At 38.8% G+C, this 24,512-nt stretch overlaps 1 long non-coding RNA gene across 1 annotated transcript; it reads right to left on the bottom strand.

The window, feature by feature from the left end:
• Positions 1–403: 403 nt before the first annotated feature.
• LOC117509231 lies at positions 404–11,536 on the bottom strand. The gene is made up of 3 exons (XR_004560322.1): positions 11,341–11,536; positions 5,344–5,349; positions 404–443 (listed from the first exon to the last, which is right to left on the bottom strand). It is a non-coding gene; the product is annotated as an uncharacterized LOC117509231 (long non-coding RNA).
• Between the last annotated feature and the right edge of the window lie 12,976 nt (positions 11,537–24,512).

Raw genomic sequence — 24,512 nt, 5'->3', positions numbered from 1 at the left:
GGGTCATCTCATAAACCCAAAAAGGACCCAAAAAGAACAATTTTACTCTCATCAGTCCACAATATATTCCTCCATTTCTCTTTAGGCCAGTTGATGTGTTCTTTGGCAAATTGTAACCTCTTCTGCACGTCTTTTATTTAACAGAGGGACTTTACGGGGGATTCTTGAAAATAAATTAGTTTCACACAGGCGTCTTCTGTCACAGCACTTACAGGTAACTCCAGACTGTCTTTGATCATCTTGATGGTTTTTGATTTTGATGGTTGTTTTCCATTTTCTTCCATGCGTCTCTGGTTTTTTTTGTCCATTTTAAAGCATTGGAGATCATTGTAGATGAACAGCCTATAATTTTTTGCACCTGCGTATAAGTTTTCCCCTCTCCAATGGACTTTTTAATCAAACTACGCTGTTCTTCTGAACAATGTCTTGAATGTCTCATTTTCCTCAGGCTTTCAAAGAGAAAAGCATGTTCAACAGGTGCTCGCGTCATCCTTAAATAGGGGACACCTGATTCACACCTGTTTGTTCCACAAAATTGACGAACTCACTGACCGAATGCCACACTACTATTATTGTGAACACCCCCTTTTCTACTTTTTTTTTACTAACAGCCCAATTTCATAGCCTTAAAGTGGATATTACACTTAAAGACAACATAGTCTTATTACATGTAACAAAGGTTATATAATTCGGTCAACCTAAGCATTTTGGGAAAATGGACGCAATTCTCCCATTATATATAACATTTGAACGTCCCGCCACTGAAAACGCCCCGTGACCAGCTTCCCGCTGAGCACCAAGCCTAAAATCCGTCACTACGTGTAGACCGCATCGGCTTGCGTGCCTGGCGGCCGTTGTTTACACTTTTTTTAGCAGCAGAAACTTTGATTAAACACAGCTCTCAGGGACTTGTTTGTCGATATGCCTAACCAGTGTGTCACAGCATGTTGCACAAACACAAGGGCGAAAGGTTTTAGCCTTTTCAAGTCCAGGCAGACTGATCGAAAGCCGCGGTGTTGTGTGATGCACGAAATGTCAGGCTGCCGCTCGCTCAGCTCGCACACACGCATTTGCTCCCGACAGCAGACACTTTCCTCTACATCTCCATGTTCTCACACCGCTCACAGGAACACATAAAATGTAAACCCCAAATAATATGTTCACAATAATCTTGAAATGGTCAAGGAACTTACGTAGTAAACACAGTGGGGCATGTAAACATGGCAGCGGCATGTAAACACGGCGGCAGCATGTTTACTGTTGTTTTCTGCGATCTTTTTCAAAACTTTCGCTGTTTATTTCCTATTCTTTTGTGAAAATAACGTAACTAAACATGGATGAATGCAATGCCTGGCACTCAAAAACGGCAAAAACCTGAAGGTAATGACAGTGGTCCGCAAGTAATAGCTACACTGTCGCAGCTCCAGATCAATAACAAAGGCAGTAAACAGATGCTCGAATCAAAAATGCTATACAGTAATTAGAGTGTTATAAACAGCAGCAACAAAAATCAAAGCCTACCCTACCATTCCATATTCTGCAGCCTTTCAAAATCCATCAGAATTGACACATCTCTTGCCTCTGCTTCGGCTCCGCCATAAACACAGTCGGCATTATTTTCGCTGCCAGAATGCTCCTGGTTTGAATGTTGGTCCGAAAGATATGGCTTCAATCTGTAGGGTCTAATCCAGGGGTTGGCAGCGAGGGCCGAGACAGTGCAGGTTTTACATGCAACCAATAACCTCAGCAGGTGGGTTGCTGATGAGCTTCTCCCCTGAACATAAACACCTGATTGTCAATTAAATCACCTGCTGAGACACCTGATCATGACTGACATCACCTGCTGAGGTGATTGGTAGTAAGCAAAACCTGCAGTGTCTCGGCCCTTCATGGCACATGATTGCCCACCCCTGGTCTAATCACTGCTGCGACATCCTCAAGATCCGAGTCAGAAATAATCCACACTTGAAGAGGAGTCAGAAAAGTTCTTGATCTCGTCACTGTCCATGCTGAGGTCCATCTGTTCCTGTTGTTAATCTAACAGACAAAGACGGGACTCTACACGCTGTGATGTCACGGCATCACGTGACCGCTGATGGAAAGCTACCAGCGCGCTTTCCAAGAAACACACTTTTGAGAAACTGTACAAACTTTATTTCTCAGTGATAATAATTAAAACCACTTTCAACTTACTATACTGTATGTATTTTTTGATATCTATATCAGTTTTACCATATTTTATGTGTCATATCCACTTTAAGAGTGTGCATATCATGAATGCTTGGTCTTGTTGGATTTGTGAGAATCTACTGAATCTACTGGTACCTTGTTTCCCATGTAACAATAAGAAATATACTCAAAACCTGGATTAATCTTTTTAGTCACATAGCACTACTGTTATTCTGAACACTACTGTACACAGACAAACACAATCACACACTGGCTACGTTTACATGCCGTTAATATTTGGGATAAGGTCAATATTCCGGTTTCTGAATCATTAGGAATAACCTGTTTACATGCTTAAGCAGACAGAGTTACTCCTGTATACATGGTCATTGCTATCATTTGGGATATCCCCATCTAAACAGCGACGCACGTCTTCCACCGGTGCTCGATTTGGTCTGGCATTTGTGAAAATCCTGCTTCGCGTAACTTTTCGGTCACCTTCTTGTAATTGTTGCTATCTTGGTACATTCTACCATCAATAGAAGACATTATATTTATGTCTTTCATGATACTAATCAATCAATCATACTAATCAATCAGTACTCAGTTTCCTCCTCACTCTACAAGTGTGGTGCTGTGCTGCCGTGTCTGGATTTCCCCATGCTTGTTTACCTCTGCTTCTGTGGTGTCCGGTGGGTTGCGCGTGCCGCATACAAGTAGTTGCCGTACTCAAAAGACCAAAATTCCTTGCGGATAGGACATGCGCAGAACACAAAATAATGTTCCTTTCTATGGGGATATTCCAATGCACGTTTATATGACCTGATATTCGGGTTAGAAAAGGAGTAACCCAGGGGTCATATTAGGGTTTTTAAAAACCAGAATATGAGCATATTCAGGGTTTTGTGGGTGTTTACATGGCCATGCACAACCGGGATATTGCTAATATTCCGGTTATGAAAGGGTTATGAAAGGGTTATTGGCTGCATGTAAATGTAGTCACAGATGCACGCCTATAGTCAATTTAAAGTTTCCAATTCACCTAACATGTATGTCTTTGCAGCATCCAGAGGGAACCCATGCAAGCACAGGGAGAACATGCAAACTCCACACAGAAAGGACCAGGTGGGGAGCGATTCCATGACCTTCTTGCTGTGAAGCAACAGTGCTAACCACTTAGGTATGTATATATTTTATAGCCCCTTTATGAGGCCATATATACAGTTGTGCACAAATGTTTACATACCCTGACAGAATTTTAGATTTTTTTGGCCGTTTATCAGACAATATGATTGAGAACACAAACACTTTTTTTCAGTCATGGTTATTGGTTGGGTGAAGCCATTTATTGTCATACTGTGTTGACTCTTTTTAAATCATAATGACAACAGAAACTACTCAAATGGCCCTGATCAAAAGTTTCCATACCTTGGTGAATTTGGCCTGATAATGTAATAATAATAACCTTTATTCAACCAGATAAAATCCCATTGAGATCAAAATCTCTTTTACATGCACACAAATTGGCACAAATGGATTTGAATAGCTACAAAAGGTAGCCATTCTCACCTGTGATCTGTTTCCTTAGAATCAGTGTGTGTATAAAAGATCCATGAGTTTCTGAGCTCCTGACAGACCCCTGCATCTTTCATCCAGTGTTGTACTAATGTTTCTGGTTTCTGAGTCATAGGGAAAGCAAATGGATTGTGAAAGAAAATGAAGAAAAGAAAAATAACTGCAGCCGAAATACAGGACTCTTTGAAAAAAAAGTGGTGTGGTTGTTTCAATATGCACAATAGGAAGATATTTGAAAAATGGGCTGCATGGTCGAGTCACCACAAGAAAGCAGTGAGGAGCTGAGCTCAAGCCTACCTCACCAGAAGGGACCTGGTGGGCAAATTGCTACAAAAAAGTCATTTACATTCAACATACAGTGTCCCAGGCATGTGGTGGAAGGCATCAAAAGCAAAGCAGTTTTGACTTATGGTTTGATTTAACAACCAAACTAATTCCAGACAGTTCATTGATATTAACGTCAACTATGTCATTTTTACAAAGTGAAAATATCAGACATATCTTTTTGTTTTAAAGTTATACACTAATTTTGAAGGTTTGAGCATTAACACTCACAGATGCTAAAAGGCATTATGGGAAAATAAGCCTCTTCATCACTGGTTGGTTGGTTAATTATTTATAAAAAACAACAACACACAAGTTACTGTAATGTGCATGTTGGTTTTTACACATAAATGTGTATTTGTAAATATGTTATTTTATTAATTTGTAAAAAAAAGACATTTTCAAAACTGAACATTCTGTTTGTTAAGTGTGATTCAGTGCAACGAATAGCAACCATGTGATGGTTGGACGCTATTCACAATTCACACTGCCATCCAGTAGATGACAGTGTTCTATGCATTTTAGGTCAAAATGGTCACTATTTGAGCTGAGCTGGAAATGGAAAAAAAAAAAGAAAGTCAAATTTTGATAACTCTCAAGCCCAGTTAACGACAGATAACCAGTTTGGCCTTGATGGAGCTTTGTATTCTTTGAGTGCCCTATGGTTTACAGTTGTATCAGAGATTGTCCCTTTAATGTAATCAATGGATTTCAGCAATTCAAAACATATCACATTTGTATTCGGTTAAAGGTTTCATTTACACAAATACCTCTAAAATGTGAACATCAAAGGCACCTGTTTGTAAAACCTGAGTGTCATGGCTACTTTGCCAGACAGGACAAAGCCATCACTTGGACAAACACAATGTTATTAAAAGATGATCTTCAAACAAGGAATTCTTTTTTAATATTTCCATTTTTAGCAGTCAGAACAAAAACAAATGCAAGTTCATTATGTTCCATAAAGGCTCTGTCATAAAAATATGGATCTTTTGGACACTGTAAAAATGTCTAATGATATGGGCCAGAAAACCTCAGAATGCTGGGCATTTGAAATCTGTAAACATTTTTTGGCCCATCCAAACCATGAACCACATTTTCTTTTTTTATTACTTTATTTTTATTGCAAGTTTTTAAAGATTTATAAACAACACACAAAACCAATCTGGAGGATGGGAGGAGGTTACATTTATAAATACTTAACTCTGTAAAGCACTCCGCGACTTCATGTCTGAAAAGATGCCATGCAAACAAAAGGTCTTCCTCTTCTTCTACATTCAACTGGTTGGTACATGGTGCAGACATTAAGTCAGTAATGTCTGAGCTCACAAAGTCATGCCACTTTCTCCATTTGTCCTCATAATCTGATTCTTTTAACCTAATTGAGAAGGTTCTTTTCTCCATCTGAGAAATGTCCTGTATGATATTAGCCCGTTGAAGCTTGTCTGGGGCATTAGGTTTGAGCCACAGTCTTGTTATGGCCTTCTGTGCTGCAGTTAATAGTAGTTTAGTGAGGTACTGGTCCTCCCCGTGTACTTCTTTTGCAATATTTCCCAAATACATCACAGTACACTCACTCTCTCACACTTGGGATACTGTATCCAAGGATCTTTTTTATGACAACATTGACTCCAACAAGCTTGCTGTATTTGTAGCCATTTACTCTTCAGATGAATTTCAATTTATTTTCATTTATATAGCGCCAAATCACAACATAGTTGCCTCAAAGTGCTTCACACAACTAAGGTCTAACCTTACCAACCCCCAGAGCAACAGTGGTAAGGAAAAACTCCCTCTGAGGAAGAAACCTCAAGCAGACCAGACTCAAAGGGGTGACCCCCTGCTTGGGCCGTGCTACAAACATAAATTACAGAACAATTCACAGAACAAGTCACGGACGAATATACAAGAAATGCTATTGGCGCACAGGACAGCAGGGTCGCCAACATGAATACAACTCCCATCTCTGGATGGAGCTGCACCTTAAACAGAGAGAAAAAAACAGAATCAGGCATCAGAAAGACAAAAAATACTGTATAATTTGCTAGCATGAAACAACAAGAAAAACAGGAAAAACAGGACGGATTGCAGCGTCGGCTCGCAGCCACCGCGATGCCCCGCCACAGGAAAAACACCTCCGTTGGAAGCCTTAAGGACAAGTTGGAACATGTCCAGCTGTTAAACAATTTCTCATATACTCACTCCACTGAAAGCCATCAAAAGCTGCCTGGATTTTACAAATGGTTATCATCACAGAGGTGTTTTTCCTGTGCCGCCACACCGCGCCGGCTGCATCCGCACGTCTTTCATTAAAAAAAATCTCCTTTAACAGTGGAATATCCGGATAAAATGCTGAAACCGACTTCTTCTGAAACTTCTCTGTTCTCTCACGAGGTCCTGGATCCATAGAGCCTGAAATATGGAGGTTTTCAGCTTGAAACAGGCTGACGACGGCGCCTGGGAGTGCTGCACGATGTCTCGCTCCGTGGGAAGTCCTTAAAGCGACAGTATCGCCTCAAAATCTCTCATCAGCCGTTAAAATCTTCACCGAAAACCATCTTAATTTTTCGAACCGTGTCCACTTCGATGTGTCTCACAGGTTTAGAAAAAATTTTGATCAAACAAAGCGCCAGTCTCTCAGCAACTTCTCAGACAAAGGAATTCCGACGAGGGGCTGGACGACTCCTCCCACAAGGAGTGCTCACAGGCGAATGACGTCACCAACAGGCGTGGAAAAACTCACGCATGCGCACGAGGGTTCAAGCATGTCTGACGTAAAAACATATGAATGAAATCCATATAGTTTTTGAAAAAAAATAAAAAGGACCTATACTTTATTGACAGCCCTCGTATATATATATATATATATATATATATATATATATAAAATACTTCGGACGGTGAAGGAAGAGTGTACTAATCGTGAGTCACTGACCCAGGAAAGTGTGCAGCAGATACTGAAACAACATATTAGCTTCCAAAAGAAAGCTTTCAAAGCATTTTGAAGTAGCAGCTACAACACTGAGCCCTTATTTAAGAAGATTAAACATCATCTTTTTTTAAGTCCTAATAATTATGAAATGACTGACTCTGCAGTGTAATGAAAACTGATGTAACTTTTAATTTTTTCTGATTATGTTAAGAAGTTGTCAATAAAATGTATCTATCTATCTATCTATCTATCTATCACAACACCAGGTGGTAGTAAAAGACATTTGCAGCAGTAACATCGCCACCTAGTGTATACTGAACCATGATGGGAGTGACAGATTATAAGGCAAGACTGGAAAGAAAATATAATAAAAACATGCTGACATTTGTTTGCAAATATTAAGAAGCAATGCTTTCACAAAGTTATACTGTCTTTATGCTTTTTTTTGGGGTGGGCTGCCCAAGCGCAATGACAGATTATAATAAATTATGAGAATGCACGAAATTTTTTTATTTTTTTTTTTTATTGAGGATTTATTTAATTAATTTAAAAGAAAAACAGAAAGCAAAATTAACAAAACATTACAAACCATTGAACGAAAAGGAGCAGTTTGGAAGAACAAGTCTTATATATTCTGCCCCTTTTTACAATACAATCTTGCAAAGCATCATCAATCGACATCATTGCATTTCTATGACTTTGTCACATGCCACTGACTTCTTTCCTAATTTTAAACCATTATTTAAAAGACTACATCCTAATAGATTACATTTTAAACTTCAAACATTCTAAACATTATTAACAGATTACATTTTTGGCTTTGTCACAGCCCACTGACTTATTTCATAGTTTCATACTTACGAAATACATCAAGTTTAAGACGTTTTTAAAATAATTTAAGCGACCTTGATTCTTTGATTTCTTTGTTGAGGTTGTTCCATAATTTTACATCATTCACTGCAATACTCCGTTCCTTTATCTTGGTTCTGAATCATGTTTTTTTTAAAGACTTCTATGCCCTTCAAATTATAACTACTTGCTCTTTTTTCAAACATATTTTGAATGTTTATTGGTAAGGTATTGTTATTCACTTGGTACATTATTTGTAGTAATTTCAAATCAACTAAATCATGACATTTAAGTACCCTATACTTAAGGAACAATGGATTAGATGGATCTCTAAATCGACTGTTGCCAATCACTTTTAAAGCTCTTTTCTGCAAAATAAATAAAGGTTGTGTATAAGTTGTACATGTTGATCCCCAGATTTCTACACAATAAGTCAAATATGGAACAATCAATGAATTTGTACAATGTTAATAATCCATAACTATTTAATGAATATTTAGATTTATGCAAAACAGCAATGGCTTTCGCTATCTTTCCTTTTATGTAATTTAGGTGTGACTTCCATGTAAAATCTTCATCAATCATAACTCCTAAAAATTTCATTTCTTTTACCCTTTCAATGTCCATTCCATCTATTTGTCATCTATTAATGACACATCATTGTTTTTTAACTCTGTCATTAAACAATATGAAATTTGTTTTATTAAGATTAAGTGACAATCTGTTTATATCAAACCAATATTTCAGTTTTTCTAACTCTGTATTTATCACTTGTGCTACTTCCTGTATATCTGATCCAGAGTAAAATAATGTTGTGTCGTCAGCAAATAAAATGCTACCAAGTACATTAGATATATTCACAAAATCACTGATATACAAAATAAACAGTTTGGGTCAAAGTACCGACCCTTGTGGTACTCCACACATAATATTACACAATTCTGATTTAGTATTATTTATCTGAACAAACTGTTTTCTATTTTCTAAGTAGCTTTTTACCCACTGATGTGCAGTCCCTCTTATTCCATATTGTTGTAACTTGTGAAGCAATCTTGAATGATCGATAACATCAAAAGCTTTTTCAAGTCAATAAAACACTTACCATATAATCCTTATTGTCTATTGCTGTTGATATTTTCTCTGTTAATTCCATAATTGCCATAGCTGTCGAATGTTTTGTTCTGAATCCATACTGAGCATTATTTAAAATATGATGTTTCTCAATGAATTTATCCAACCTTATCACAAAAACCTTTTCCATAATTTTAGAAAACTGTGGAAGCAATGACACTGGCCTGTAATTTGAAACCTTATGTTTGTCTCCATTTTTATATAACGGGACTACCTTAGCAAGTTTCATTTCGTCTGGGAAAATTCCTGTTGACAGGGACAGATTACAAATGTAAGTGAATGGTTCAATAACAGTTTCTATTATACTTTTTACAGTCATCATGTCTAAGTCTTCATAGTCAGTTGATCTTTTGCTTACACAGTTTTTTACAATATTCCTTGTTTCATCTTTTTCCACATTGTCAAGGAAAATACTATTGACTGTATTTACAATTGTATTTAATTTATCTTCTACTATTGGTTTATTTCCCACCAGATTTGATCCCACCTTTGAGAAATAATCATTAAACTCATTTACAACTTCTTTTATATCATTATCTCTTTATTTTCCTTGACAAGGTAATTTGGAAAAGTTGATTTCACTCCGTCACTTTCCATCACACTTTTTATAATTCCCGATGTTGCCTCATATTATCTTTACTCTTATTCAATTGTTCACTATAATAATCTTTTTTTGTTTCCTAATTATTGTCAATAGTTTATTTTTATATTTTTTGTATCTGTGTTCTGTTTCCTTTGTTTGCATTTTTAAAAGCACTTATATAAATAGTTTTTCTTTACACAAGCGTTTTTTATTCCCTTGGTCAGCCATGGTTTATTTACTCTTTTCGTACTAGTTTTTATTAATTTACAATTTTTATTATATGATTTCATCAGTATTTTCATGAATGACCTATATGCTACATTAACGTCACCGACATAAACCTCTTCCCAATTTTGATTTTTAAGATCATAATTTAATGCCTCTAAGGCTTTTAATGACTTATCTCTTTTAAAGTTTATAACAGTTTTTTTTGTACCTATTTTTATATTTAAATATTGAAAAAACTGGTAAATGATCACTGAGATCTGTCATCAATATCCCATTCTTAATAATTTCATCTGTTCTATTTGTGAATATATTGTCAATTGCAGTTGCACTTTGCGATGTAATTCTGGTTGGTTTTGTTATCAAGGGAATAAACCCAAGCTATTCATTGAATTCACAAAATCACTTACTTAATAAAACATGCTGTCATTGTGTTGCAATTAAGAAGCAATGCATTTTCTTGGGGGGGGCTGCCCAAGTGCTATTTTCTGCATCAAAATGGTCCCGTAGCGCCCGAACCATAATAGCAGGCTCAAATGTGATGGCACATTTGGAATATGTGGATGTTTTTGCCCTAGAACACATTTCAGATAATTTTCAATGACCTACCTTTATGAAATACTACGGAACCCGGGACGAGGTCACTTAAAGTGATATTTTTTTTCTGGCCATGATAATTTGTGCACATGTTTTCCTTTAATTGAGCCCATGAATTAATAAACATGCTGTCAAATGATTAAAATGTGCGCATGTTTTCTTGGCCGTGATAATTTGTGCCCACGTTGTCCTGGCCGTGATAATTCGTGTGCACATTTTCCTTTAATTGAGCCCTCAAATTAATAAAATGTGTGCACATTTTCTGTTCATTCAAAATTACTTCATAATATGAGCTAAATTGTCATACTCACGAGGGGGAGACGCTTCGCCCTCAGCATCTTTTTAATGTGCTTAAACTCCAGATGATGCCATGCTGGGTAGCTAGAGTTCTCTGTATGTCTGTGTGCGCCCAAACCATGATATTCCCTGGCCAGATCCATTTCTAATGGCGAAATGTACGTATTACACTGTTTCCTGGTTTGTTGGCTAATGGCCAACATTCATGTTTCAAGACAATATTGAGTAATTGAGTGCATGTTTTACAAATTGTGGCCACATTTAAGTAGATCATGCCCTTGTTATACTCAAACGATGGTAAAACGTGTGCACAATTTAATTAAAGGAGCGCACAATATAATAAAACATGCACACATTCTCTCCACATGCAAAACATTTTGTGATGACACTTTCAGGACGCTGTAAAATACAGACAAAAAAAAAAAGCAGTGCTCAGTGACAATGCAATGAATGTCATACATGGAAGCTGGATGGATTCACATAGGTGCAAGCAACTGAAAATTTTTTCGGAGAGTGAATGGCCAAGCGTCGAAGGGGCGATGTCCCCTAGGGGGGTCCAGGGGCATGCACCCCGGGGAAAGCTTTTCTTGGTTTTTAAAACAGTGTTATCTGACTGTTATACTAGAACAAAATATGGCTCAAGTATTGATTGATTAACATTTATTTACTATCCTGTGTGTATTGTCTGTAATAAGTTTCCACAAATGGAGTGACTGTCTGCATTAACTGACTTTAATTCTGCTTTCATTGCTTTCATTCTACATTCATCAAATTCTAAGTGTGTCTTTAAAAAAAAAATCAATAATTACACCCTTTCTGCTTTTAGTAAATAATACCCTTAAAGACATGATAACTATTGCATGGCGTGAAGCTATTTTAGATTATAAGCATGCTTTATTGGCTACGAAGCAGGCCTATTACTCTGAATCGATAAACAAAACAAGCATAACTCAAAGTTTTTGTTTGATACGGTGGCATTTCTTATTCATGGACAGCCACCTGTTGACATTCTCCTTTTTTAGCACAGGACTTTCTGGACTATTTCGAAAAGATAATAGAAGATATTAGGTTGAGCACATCACAGCATACTTTGGTCCAGTCATTGTATCCAGCTACTGAGCTTGGGACTACTACTGAGGTGCTACCTAGATTCACGGAATTTAACAGTATCTCACAAGGTGTGCTGACAAAACTCATGATGACTCAAGCACAACCTGTTTATTTGATCCTATACCAACAAAATTGTTTAAGGATGTTTGACCCATTCTTGGGCCCGACTGTGCTGGAAATTTTTAACCTTTCTTTTAAACTCTGGATCTGTTCCAAATTGTTTTAAATCTGCCGTGGTTAAACCACTACTCAAGAAATCTAATCTTGATCCTGGTGTATTGAAAAATTATAGGCCGATATCAAATCTATCATTCTGCTCTAAAATTCTGGAAAAGGTGGTTTCACGGCAGCTTGTGGACTGAGAATGACCTTTTTGAGCCATTGCAGTCTGCTTTTAGAAGACATCACTCCACAGAAACAGCACTTATAAAGTAGTTAATGATCTTCTGCGAGCAATGGACTCGGATACTACTACAGGATATAGTGTTGTTGGATCTCAGTGCTGCGTTTGACACAGTTGATCATCATATTCTACTTGATAGGCTAGAAACTGTTTGTGGATTACTGGACCTGCTCTTGCGTGGCTGACATCTTATTTGTCTGGTCGTTCCCACTGTGTTTTGTGCACGACACTCCCTCTGACTTTAAGGGTATGAAGTTCGGGGTTCCGCAGGGATCCGTTCAGGGTCCCCTGCTTTTTTTCCCTGTATATGGCACCCCTTGGGAACATTTTGCGGCATTTTGGGGTTGCTTTTCATTGCTATGCTGATGATACTCAGTTGTATATGCCGATAGCTGCTGGAAATCCTGTCCACATAAAATCTTACAGGACTTGTCTCACAGCAGTGAGAAGTTGGATGTCTAGCAACTTTCTACTTTTGAACTCTGATAAGAATGAAATGATGGTTCTTGGTCCAGCAAGACATCGGCATCAATTTGATCAGCTGGCGCTTAGCCTAGGTTCATGTGTTATACATCATACTGACAAAGTGAGGAACCTTGGGGTAATTTTGATCCTACGTTGTCCTTTGACCTTCACATTAGGGACATTACGAGGACTGCTTTCTTTTCATTTAAGAAATATAGCAAAGATTCGTCCCATCCTGTCTATGGCTGATGCTGAGACTCTGATTCATGCATTTGTCTCTTCTAGACTGGACTATTGTAATGCTTTGTTTTCTGGTTTACCACAGTCAGGGCATCAGGGGTCTTCAGCTGGTTCAAAATGCTGCTGCCAGACTTCTGACGCGAAGCAGAAGGTTTGATCATATTACGCCAGTTCTGGAATCCCTTCACTGGCTTCCGGTCTCCTTGAGATTGGATTTTAAGGTATTCCTATTGGCCTATAAAATTGTTCACGGACTGGCGCCCCCCTATCTGGCCCGCTGGTTGAGTCTATGGCCGGAAGGGCTCTGCATTCACAGGGTGCAGGACTATTGTGTGTCCCGAGGGTGAAGAAAAGGTCAGTGGGTTACAAAGCTTTTATCACCGCGCACCAGCTCTGTGGAATGATCTTCCTGCACAAATACGACAGTTGGACTCTGTGGAGACTTTTAAAGCCAGGTTGAAGACACATCTCTTCTCCCTGTTTATCATTAGTATTTTATTGTGTCTTTTTTTATATACATTTTATTTATTTTACTCTTTTAATTTTTTTATGGTTAATTACTTTTTTATTGTCTTTAATCTTATTTCATTTTATTCTTTTTTATTTTTATATTATATTTATATTTAGTTTATTATTTTATTATTATATTATTATTGCCAATGAAATTCGTTGGCCACTTGCAATTTAAAACTGATGCGATAGATAAAAAAAATTAAAATAAAAAGACCATCACCATATCAATACTACATAGTAATGTCAAATTCCACTACCAGACTAAACACCATCACCAAAATGCAGCGCTTTCAAATGCCACCAGCTGTAATAAAAATAATAAAAATCATAGCCAGTGAATATACCTGTACAGTATTTAGCACAGTGCTTTAATTTTACCTCAAAATATTTTATTTTACAAAATATATTGTCAATTTTGAATGGTTTACCTATTAAACAGTAAAAACTGAAGGAAATCAATTGTAAGAAGTTTCTGTAGGAAGTATGTTAGCCATAAGGTCAAGTGAGAAGGGGAAGTGTTGGCTTTTTAAACAATAAGGCTGCTATTAACCACCATAGAAGAAGGGAGGGGTAGGTTTGATTTACAACACAGTAAGTCCTGAAAGAAGTTTCTGTAGGAAGTATTTTCACCATAAGGTCAAGGAAGTGTTGGCTATTTAAATACTTGAAAGATTTAGAACTGAAAGACTTATAACTGATATTAACGAACTGATGCAGCAGGTGGCAGCAGTGCAACAATAAGGATGCTGGCTGCCATTAAACACCGTAGAAGAAGAGAGGGGTATGTTTGATTTACTGCACAGGGGAGGAGCGCGTTCATGACAGAATAAAGCCATAAAACATATACTTTTTTTTTTAAGTTAGTGGTTTATATAATGATATATACAGAACATGGACACAAATTTTGACAGAAATCCATATAAAACAGAGGTTTTGCACCTATGGATTCATACTCGCTAGGCAAAAACGCCATCTGGCGGAAATTGGCGTATATCACAGATTGCAGTTCTAATTAACCGCCAAAATGTGGGCAATTAAGGGGATTTGTGAAAGAGACATGATGTGCATTCATAACTACAGAAGTTATGGGAAGATTGTAGGGATGATGTGTGAGTTGAACAGATCCAGAGACCATTGAGGACAAAAAATGGGGACCTCCACACTTAGTATATAGATTTATAGTTTTGGCTTTGTTCAAAGTGAGATATCAATTGTTTCTGGTAGTTTTCATTCTCTGAATTATTCAAAGCCATCCTTAAAACTGAAAAAAATAATACATTTGTAAAAATAATGGTGTAATGCACATATAAGAACTAAATATGTGATTTATATTTGACATGGATAATATGGACGTGTGTGTGCATGTGGGGAGTGCTTTTGACCTTTTACACATCAATATTAATTGTTGTTTAAAGTTTTAATCTGTTTTGAAAGGCACTGAAGCATAATGCATCAGCACACACTTGGGATCATCTTCATTTTGTTATTGTGTATTGAGTGGAAAGGAGGTGGTGTTATTATGTCATCCTACACCTGCCAGTTTCCATTTTTTCCCAGGTGGCAAAGACAAGCATGTCTGACAAAGCTGATGACATCTGGACCTGAGGGTTTGAAACAGAAGCTCACCAGGTGTTGTGCAGCAAAGTAATTAATTCTGAGTGCTAATGAAATGTGTTGCTCCTCTTTCAAACATGTTGTGAAGATTAATTTGTAACACTACAGCATAATTACTATTCAGCACCAGCTGCGTTAATTAGGTTGATATTAGAATTGAAAAGTACACTCGTAAACATGACACCCAGTTCTTAATCCCTTTCTCACACAAATGATAAATATGTATTTTGTGTTTCAATATATTTATATATATGTAATACAGAAATATTCCAGTAGCATTATCAATTGGGTTAAAATTATGTAGAAACAGTCTCCTGATGTAATAAAATTTAAATAAAAATGTACTAAAGGAAACATGATGTTTGTAATCAGTGCTGTTCTTAAAACAAACAAATGTATATACATAAAAATTTGCAGTATACCCTGCAGTGGCTGTCCCGTGTCTTATTAACAGCTAATTTTGATATAACAGTCACCAGTCATGATTTGGTTGATTTTCTTTGTAGCACAAATCCAAATGATGCAAATTCATTGTCTGATATTGTATTACATTTGTTAGATGTTGAGGTGGATATACAGCAACAGTTTTGCTGAACACATGGTATAGTTTACTGTTTGGCACGCAGTGGATTACAGGAGTAAATGTGTGCCTGAGCAGAGTTTAGGCCTTGGTTTCCTCCGGAAGCTCCTCATATGTTCTTTATTTCTCATATCAGGCATTAATTGGTCTAGTTTAAGACTTTTGCATCCCCAAAACTTTCAATAATCATCTTTAAAAAAAAAAAAAGGCAGATTTGGCTTATTGGAACAACACAAAATCAGAAAAGCTGAGATGGTATGGAAAGTGCAAATAACAAAAACCTATAGTGATTCTTACATTTATTTTGACTTGATTTCATGTGATCTGAACACATTTCATGTTTTATGTGAATTTCATTTGTTAATATACGAGGTCTGTTAGAAAAGTATCCGATCATTTTATTTTTTTCAAAAACCATATGGATTTGAATCACGTGTGATTGCATCAGCCAAGCTTGAACCTTCGTGTGCATGCGTGAGTTTTTTCCCGCCTGTCAGTTGCGTCATTCGCCTGTGAGCAGGCTTTGTGTGAGCAGTGGTCCACCCCTCTCATCGGATTTTTATTGCAAATAATGTCTGAACGATTGGAACTTTGCTGCATCAATTTTTTCCAGAAAACTGTGAGAGACCTCCAGGTGGACACCATTCGGAAAATTCAGATGGCTTTGAGGGATGATTTATGGGGATTACACAGATTAAGGAGTGCTCCAGCCGGTTTAAAGACTGCCCACAGCTGCTGAGAGCACGCCGCGCTCTGAGCGCCGATCGACAGGCTCAAACCCCGCTGAAACAACCAGATAATTTCCAACGTGAAGGCTTTGTTGATCTGGGACGTCGTCTGACTTACACAAAAATGGCAGGAGACGTGGACATCAGTACTTTTTCGGCACATTCCACTGTTACAGAGTTTTTTCATGGAAAGAAAAGCGGAGGATTGCGCCACCGTGCCGCTCATGGCGCGGCACAAAACCACCTCCGTGTTGGTCTCACAGGACGGCTTTGAGATGGCTTTCAGATGGCTGTCGGTGGGTTTTCAGTCGTGTGACTATCTGAGAAATTGTGGATGAGCCTGGACATGCCAGAACATGTCCTGTGAGGCTTCATCACGGCGTTGCTTTACGCCATGCGGCACCGCCACGACGCGCGGAATTCCTCCGCTCCTCTTTCCATGACAAAAAATCACATTGTAATGTTACCATTCCTTCTCACAACACTTAAAAGACATTTTTGCATTTGGGATATCAAGCAGTAAACCATTTTCAGATGTTATTTTGTTCCTTTCATCCTACAAATAAATCATAAGGTCATCATTGTTGCATTTTATTAGGGCTATGAGCGAGTGCACCACTATCTATATCTGTATCTGTATCTGTTCAACCATCTAAATGAGCTGTATCTGTACTCAGAGTGGGCGGGGCCTAACCCGGAAGTGGGCGTGATTTAACCAGAAATTGGCGGGGCTTAAATCTGTACATTATTTTAAGCTTGAAATTGATATGGATTGATCAGAAGTTACTATATTTATTGTTTATTTGAAAACTATTTACAGAACAACCTCAAATTTGAGATTCAAATCAATGATTTTGATCACAAAAGTAAGAGAACTATTTAAGAACTATTAAGAACTTTTTAGAACTATTTATACAAGCTTTTGTATGAACTAGAACATGAATATTCTTAAGTGTATGAATGAATATGTACAGAACAGCCTCAGAATTGAGATTCAATGTTTTTGATCACAAGAGTAAAGGAACTATTTACAGAACAAGTTTTTATAAACTCAGAGCATGAATAGTCTTAAGTGTATGAATGAATAACAGAACAGCCTCTGAATTTACACTCAGTGTAGTAGGAAATTACGAGCTAAGTAAGCATGAGCAAGAGTTGTCATACTCAACACTTTTATTATTATTATTTTATTTTATGATCAAACTGTGATTTTTCAGTTATTTATTTCTTTTTACTACCTAACATTCTTGGCATTTTTTTTCCACACAGAGTTGATTAAGTTGTCTGTGCGTGTGTGTCTGTGTGCATGTGTGTGCATGTGTGTGACTGAGTGAGATGGAGAGAGAGATGTTGTTCTGATACTGTTTATTTTTTAATGATCTGTGTAACTTGGTCATTCATGCAAGCATCCACTGATGGTAAATGGTAAATGGACTGCATTTATATAGCGCTTTTCCATCTGCATCAGACGCTCAAAGCGCTTTACAATTATGCCTCACATTCACCCCGATGTCAAGGCGCTCACTACACACCGGGAGCAACAGGGGATTAAAGGCCTGGCCAAGGGCCCTAGTGATTTTCCAGTAAGGCGGGGGATTTGAACCCATGATCTTCTGGACCTCAAGCCCAACACCTTAACCACTAGACCATCACCTCCCCTAATGGCACCCTGATGGCAAACAGAGAAATAATATGTTAGCCCTTGTTCACTGTACTCTTCTCAGAAGCACAGCATTCAGTAAAGCAATGTTTTCCAACTGACTTTATATCACCAGCCAAACTAAGAGCAAACAAACGGTTAAAAAAAAACGACTGGAGTGGAGGCAGTGACCGACATAACACGAGCCGTTTTCAGCTCGGTCTTGTCAAAAGCACCGGATACGTTATGAAACAAGTTCACCGTCTAAAACGAGTATCCGGCTCAAACCTACATTTTATTTTTCAAAATTCTGCACACGTTCTCTATAGATGACTTTCCGATGATGTCACAGATTTCCCACAATTCCACAGTCTGCCATATTGTGAGGCAACTTTCTTTGTGTGCATTGCCACGATAATGCTGCCTTCGAAGCTGAATAAAAATAGCATGAAGGAAAAACTGAGATATCGTGACACATTGGATCCAATTGTCCAAATGTCTGGATAACAAACAAAGGACCAGAGTGGGATGGAGCACTGTGTTCCTCCCTTTGCACAGTCTCTGCAGGTACTAGGCATCGGAGTACAACTAAGGTATGGACCAGACTCGTGCCATATGTGTCCAAGCTGGCATGGTGTGGTCACTCACTCAGTCATGCAATCACATCTGCGCTCATCCTCTCCTTCCTAGCGCTACTGACCTCACGTGCGTGTGTGTGTATGTGTGTGTGTGCGCATAGACAGCCCAGTCTCATGTTTTTTTTTTTTTTTCGTGCTCCTTTTGTGACAGGGTTTTTTTAAACTCACTATTACTAACCATCCTTCCCTCAACCCTAACCTAGCCACCCCGACCCTCCGCTTCACTTTTAATTTCGTGCAGCCATCACGGAGTGAATGAAAATGAATTCGTGCTGCGGTTCAATATCATGAACCAATAGATTAATGTATAGTTTGTGCTCCTGAATCATGACATGCCGTGAGACTGGGTTGGCATAGAGCAGGTGCTGGACTGATGGATGACATGATGGCTGTGTGTGTGTGTGTGTGTGTGTGTGTGTGTGTGTGTGTGTGTGTGTGTGTGTGTGTGTGTGTGTGTGTGTGTGTGTGTGTGTGTGTGTGTTCATGATGCAGGATTCACCAACCCTGTGCCTGGAGGGCACCTGTCCTGCATGTTTTCCACACCTACCTACTCAGGCCACACCTGATTTTTTTTAAACTGGTGTTTTCCAGCTCTTGATTGGCTGAGCACATCTGATAGAGTTAATTGCCTGGGAGTGGAACAGGGAGAGTTGGAAAACATGCAGGGCAGGTGCCATCCAGGAACAGGGTTGGTGACCCCTGTCATAACGTCTGAATGAGCAGCTATGCGGCACGTAGCATCGTACCCACTGGACACTGCTGGCAGTGGGCCAAACATTCCTGTGCACACAGGATCAATCAAATGCAGCCTTTCCAGGGAACTTTAATTTCTTTTTTTGTGTTTTGGCTCACTTCAGCAGCACAATGCAACTCTGTATACTGCGTTGGTTGGGTTATCACAAAGGATTTATTTTTGCCGTGGTTGATTCCAGCACACATTAGCCGGGTGAGAGGATTTTAAACGCAGGCTGTGGTCCCAGCTCCAAGTCCACCCTGCTCTGTGAAACAGTCCTGGGCCATTGCTGGAGGTGAGATTCATGTTTTTTTAATGTGGTCAAGATGATCAAGTAATAATATATATATATATATTACAGCGGTGAGATCCATTCAGCTCCATTCCTGATGCGTACAATAACGTATTACTGCGTGTGCATATGTGACCACAGAGAGGCGCAGTGGCACACAGTGCTTTCGGTCTGATAGCACACTCTTCACATTCACCGTACATGATGGATGCATGCCACATACATGTTATTACATATCAACATTCCCTTTGCCCTTCCTGGCTGGGGTCCAGTGGAGGTGGACATATGTGGCACAACATGCCGGCAGGCTTTGCTGTGACTGATCCATCTCAGAGCTCAATCAGCCGCAATCAGATTGTTTCAAATGCTGTTATGATGCTCTCAGAATACGTAGCTTGAGATCAGATGATGCAAAAACTGCACATAGATGGCCATCAGATGTGCATCCCATCTCGATCATGCCAAGAGTGTTTTGAACATGTGCAACACACTCAGAACAGCCGAGCGAATGGGAGCAAATATGTAGACTGCTCATAGACTACTGTCCGTTGGTCTTCAGACCGCACCTTAATACTTTCAATTGTGGCCGGATGTGTCATTCTGAGGCCATTCAGCCTCAATCAGCATTTGTGTGAAGGGGGTATAGGTGTGATGGGGCTCTCATTTGTGGCTCTAAGTAATGTTTTTCATGATAAAGCCTTCCAGTGATGCACCAGGAACCAGAGGCAATTTCTCTAAGACTGTAAGGGAAGCTCAGCTTCCTCTAAAACAGGGGTAGGCAACCTGTTCCAGAAAGAGCCATGAGGGTGCAGGTTTTCTTTGCAGCCACTGACTCCACCAGGTGATTTTACTGATTAATATCACTTTGAGCAGATGGAATCAGTTAATCAGTGAAATCACCTGGTGGAGTCAGTGGCTGCAAAGAAAACCTGCACCCTCATGGCTCTTTCTGGAACAGGTTGCCTACCCCTGCTCTAAAATGTCAAAAAAATTAAGTGGTCAAATATGTACAGTTTGTTAACATTTCTTTGACTACAAATGCATTAGAACACGTTCATCTTGATGACAAGTTTGTTCAGAATCAGCTACTCATCTCAAATTGATTGACTCTATTTTGTTAACTTCTCATAAATCTTTTTCTCATACGGTCTATGGTCAGTGCATTTTCCTGTAGAAGCCAAGCGTCCATTCACTTCAAAGGGACTGCCTGGAATAGTTTTTTTCATTGCCTCGAAACTCGACAGTCATGCAGTCATGCCAAGATTTTGTCCTACCCCTGGACGTTGAGCGTCTCTGAGGGTAAATGGAGCTGTGGGCTGGCCTGGACGCTGGACTTCTGCACAATGATTAGACAATCAATCGGAAGGCTGAATCCCGTTTTGATTGACAGCTATTTTGACATATAGGTATGCGAGAATTAATTTGCACACTTTTTGTGTGTTTATGCATTTTTAAATTACGCCAAAGTGTTTTGCGTGAGCTATAAATCAGTCTGTTTTAAATGCACGCATGAGATATATGTTTATACAGTGCTACCAAACTAAACAAGCAGAAAGACAATAAAAATGGATGAAACTGGTGATTTTGATGCCAGGAACATTCATAGATCACAGGCATCAGGTACCGGATTAGACGTTGTGTGATTGCGATCTGGATGAGTTACTCTCTGCTTCATTCTACAGTAAGTTAGTGTTTAAGGTCATTGCACATTAATTAATGTCCCAGTTCGCAACACAGCATCAAAGTATTCATGATTGTAATGGGCCTTTCACACTGAAAGCTTCATAATGCCTCCCAACGCTTTAACGCCTCCCAGTGCTTTAATGCATCTGACGCGTGACGTCAGACGCTTCGCTTCAGAAGTGGCAAAGGGGCAGAGATTGCTACGTCACACTCTGGCAGTTTCCACAACCTGAAAAAAGTTCAGCGATCAACATCTTGAATTTGCATCACCTAGTAAGTCCCTTCGGCTGCTCCCTTGTTTTGCACTTGGGGTCGCCACAGCAAATCCAAGGTGGATCTGCATGTTGAATTGGCATAGGTTTTACGCCGGATGCCCTTCTTGACGCAACTCTACATCGCCTGAACCACAAAAAAGCTTTAAAAAACAGCAGTAGAACGATTCTCCCATCACCCTGCTGGGGGAAGCTTTTTTTCAGCTACTTTTTGGAGTGACGCCGACCGAGGGAGGACTGACGACTTGGTGGGATATCGATCGAACTGCAACAGCGGGCCGACCCGCATGGAGAAGACGGCCTTCAGGCATCATTCCTGGGCAAACCGAGGCAGACAGCTGGGGGGATGGAGCAAACCCACTCAGTCCGAAATCTCTCACTTTTTGGATATATGCGAAGTCCCAGTTTGCCCAATGGAGTTTCGTTCTGCAGCTTTATTGAGGTGAGAATAATGTAAAAATAAAATGTGGCGTTTACTGAACTGCTGTGAAGGTTTAATGATCGGCTAATGTTAGCTTAGCCTTTTAGCACAGTTGATCTGAGTGAACGCTTTAATTTGTAAATGGTTCAGTCTTTTTTATTTTTGGCAAATAAAGCTACAGCTTTTTTTTTTTTTTCAGAGACCACAAAAGCTCAACTTTAAATAACATTTTTCGGGTGTTTTTTCCATCTTTTTTTTAATTTTTTATATATAAACTGTTTAGTGTTTTTTATATTTAAAGAAATATTTTATTTGTCCCAATCAGGAACATTTGCTGTGCAGACAACCAAACTTCCATTGATGAGCTGAACACCACGAAGTCCAGTCGAAAGAAAACATCTCTGCTCTTCAAAATAGGACAAAAGCGTCTTCAGCAACACCACCAGAATTCAAAGCTGCAGAAGAGACCTTCATCTGGTCTCATCCACCATAACATCACCTGCTTCTAAATAAAAGGCTCTTTCAACAACAACTATTTTATTATTTTTTTAAAAAGCTGTTTCATTTTATATTTTAACAATAAATGAACGGATCATTAAAAATGTCCATGAATCAAAGTCCAAAGACATTTGCACAGGTAGAAGCTCTCCACTTATTGCGCTCAAATTCACATTTTAGAAATGACTCTGTCCTGATAACAACATTAAAGGCAATTACATATTTTGACGAAATTACAAATTGAAATGACCATTAAAAAAATTCATCATGAGGTTTATGTTGTGAAAGTGTAGTGACACAGACCCACAACAGGGGGCGCAAATGAACGGCCAATAGATGAGCCAAAAAGTAACAATTTAATGTTGTGAAATGTGCACAACGAATATACAGACAATCTCAGAATATAATTACAGTCAATCCACAAAGGTGACGTGTGGGCAGGCTCGAGGATAGAAAACATCTGTCCTGAGAAGAGCCGGAACCACACGATTTCCGCCGCCACAGAACCTGGTGAATACTGGAGCCGCCAAGTCCCGAATTCCCAGGTGATCACCGTCCCCGACTGTCGGATCTGGTACTGCTGGCGAGAACAAAGACAGTCAAGTGTGGGTGTGTGTACACCCAGTAACAACAATGGTGGGAATGCCACCTCCACCTCTCACTCAGAATGCTGCTGTATTTACAGTAATCCCTCAGAGGAAAAGAGTGCCGTCCTGCACTTACTCAGCCTCCACAGGAAGAGGGACCGGTACTCCATTTGCATGTTTATTTACAGTGTCTGTATTCTGGTTGAAATGAGATATAAATAATTTACCAGACTTTAAAAAATGTACAAGTTTCCATGTTATTTTATTTGTCTAAAAATAAATGTCCAAGGTTCCTTATGTTAAACAAGAAATTATCTAATCTGAAATAACAGGTGGATTTAATTTACAGATGAAAGGTTTCTAAAGAACCATTTATTGATTTATTTAGCTATTTTAAGTACAAGTGTTCTAAACTTTTTTTTAACAACAATCAGAAATTCTGAGGTAACAAACAACAACAACAAAAACATTTCCAAGGATTTTTCTTCAGAAAACTGCTCTATAAATGAACAGTCCTGTGACACGTTTCTGTTTTTGTACAGATCAGTGGTTTCTGCCACTAGTCTTCCATGTTTTGGCCCAATGCATCATTCCTACTGGACTGCGCGAAGCTACGTCACGGCTCAGCACGTCGAAAGTTGGACTGGATTGAACTTTGACCGCGTCAGCCTGCTGACAAGCGGCAATGCGCGCTCCCATCAGAAGCATCATTTTAGCTTGCGTTTGACGCGACGCTCCTGACGCATCTAAAAAGCAACACATCTCATTGAAAATAATGCTTTTTAGACTGATTTTTGATGCTTCTGATGCGTCTGACGCTTTCAGTGTGAAAGGCCCTTAAGTCTCTCCGTGGACATGTGGTAATAATTAGTGATCGCGATGTACTTTATTAAGTGACGGAGAAACCGAAGCGTTTTGAACCACTGAATCAATATGAGGCAATGGTTCAGTGTTTCAAAGCTTTTTATACAATTAGGTATGGTGACATCTGGTGGCCATGAAACAGTCAGGCTCTATTATGTGTGTTTAATTATAAAGGTTCTACGTGCTTCTTGAAATTTTTATGGTATTTTTGTATAAAAAACATTAATAATATACTTGTGTTATGATCCACCCGAAGGAGTCTTCCCAAGGGATTGACAAGTTGTAAATAAGGTCTGTCTATTTTAATGTAATGTGATTGTGCCATCATAAAATACTGTATGTAATGGAAATATAAAGTGTGAAATGCTTGAGCAACTAGGGACTGTTATGACCATTTCACATATTTGAATGTACATATAAATAAATTGACACATTTTATGATGTAAGCCGACAATGAGCTTGCCCTCTTTGACAGACTAGCAGCCGCCACTGCCAGGAACCCTGAAGAAACTTAATACCAAATATTGTCACCTTAGGTCACTATATAGCA

This window comes from Thalassophryne amazonica, chromosome 4, assembly GCF_902500255.1.
Source record: "Thalassophryne amazonica chromosome 4, fThaAma1.1, whole genome shotgun sequence".
Lineage (NCBI taxonomy): Eukaryota > Metazoa > Chordata > Actinopteri > Batrachoidiformes > Batrachoididae > Thalassophryne > Thalassophryne amazonica.
Note: the sequence above shows the minus strand (reverse complement) of the source record. Positions and strands in the feature narration are given on the sequence as shown.